The sequence below is a fragment of the Hyla sarda genome, chromosome 3 (genome assembly GCF_029499605.1).
Source record: "Hyla sarda isolate aHylSar1 chromosome 3, aHylSar1.hap1, whole genome shotgun sequence".
Classification (NCBI taxonomy): Eukaryota; Metazoa; Chordata; class Amphibia; order Anura; family Hylidae; genus Hyla; species Hyla sarda.
The window spans coordinates 431,941,734-431,943,363 of NC_079191.1; positions in this window are offsets into that span (position 1 = coordinate 431,941,734).

Here is a 1,630-nt window from a genome sequence, read left to right on the forward strand (position 1 = left end):
TACAAACACAAAGACACGCTCCCGCACACTACTACTGCCGACACATGGCACAGGACTACTGCCTGACTGCACAGTACTACTGCCGACATAACTGCACAGGACTACTGCCGACACATGGCACAGGACTACTGCCTGACTGCACAGTACTACTGCCGACATAACTGCACACTACTGCTGCCGACACATGGCACAGGACTACTGCCTGACTGCACAGTACTACTGCCGACACATGGCACAGGACTACTGCCTGACTGCACAGTACTACTGCCGACACATGGCACAGGACAACTGCCTGACTGCACAGTACTACTGCCGACATAACTGCACAGGACTACTGCCGACACATGGCACAGGACTACTGCCTGACTGCACAGTACTACTGCCGACATAACTGCACACTACTACTGCCGACACATGGCACAGGACAACTGCCTGACTGCACAGGACTACTGCCTGACATAACTGCACACTACTACTGCCGACACATGGCACAGGACTACTGCCTGACTGCACAGTACTACTGCCGACATAACTGCACACTACTACTGCCGACACATGGCACAGGACTACTGCCTGACTGCACAGTACTACTGCCGACATAACTGCACACTACTACTGCCGACACATGGCACAGGACTACTGCCTGACTGCACAGTACTACTGCCTGACATAACTGCACAGGACTACTGCCGACACATGGCACAGGACTACTGCCTGACTGCACAGTACTACTGCCTGACATAACTGCACACTACTACTGCCGACACATGGCACAGGACTACTGCCTGACTGCACAGTACTACTGCCTGACATAACTGCACAGGACTACTGCCGACACATGGCACAGGACTACTGCCTGACATAACTGCACACTACTACTGCCGACACATGGCACAGGACTACCGCCTGACTGCACAGTACTACTGCCTGACATAACTGCACACTACTACCGCCGACACATGGCACAGGACTACTGCCTGACTGCACAGTACTACTGCCGACACATGGCACAGGACAACTGCCTGACTGCACAGTACTACTGCCGACACATGGCACAGGACTACTGCCTGACTGCACAGTACTACTGCCTGACATAACTGCACACTACTACTGCCGACACATGGCACAGGACTACTGCCTGACTGCACAGTACTACTGCCGACACATGGCACAGGACTACCGCCGACACATGGCACAGGACTACTGCCTGACTGCACAGTACTACTGCCTGACATAACTGCACACTACTACTGCCGACACATGGCACAGGACTACTGCCTGACTGCACAGTACTACTGCCTGACACATGGCACAGGACTACTGCCTGACTGCACAGTACTACTGCCTGACACATGGCACAGGACTACTGCCTGACTGCACAGTACTACTGCCTGACAACTGCACACTACTACTGCCGACACATGGCACAGGACTACTGCCTGACTGCACAGTACTACTGCCTGACACATGGCACAGGACTACTGCCTGACTGCACAGTACTACTGCCGACATAACTGCACACTACTACTGCCGACACATGGCACAGGACTACTGCCTGACTGCACAGTACTACTGCCGACACATGGCACAGGACTACTGCCTGACTGCACAGTACTACTGCCTGACATAA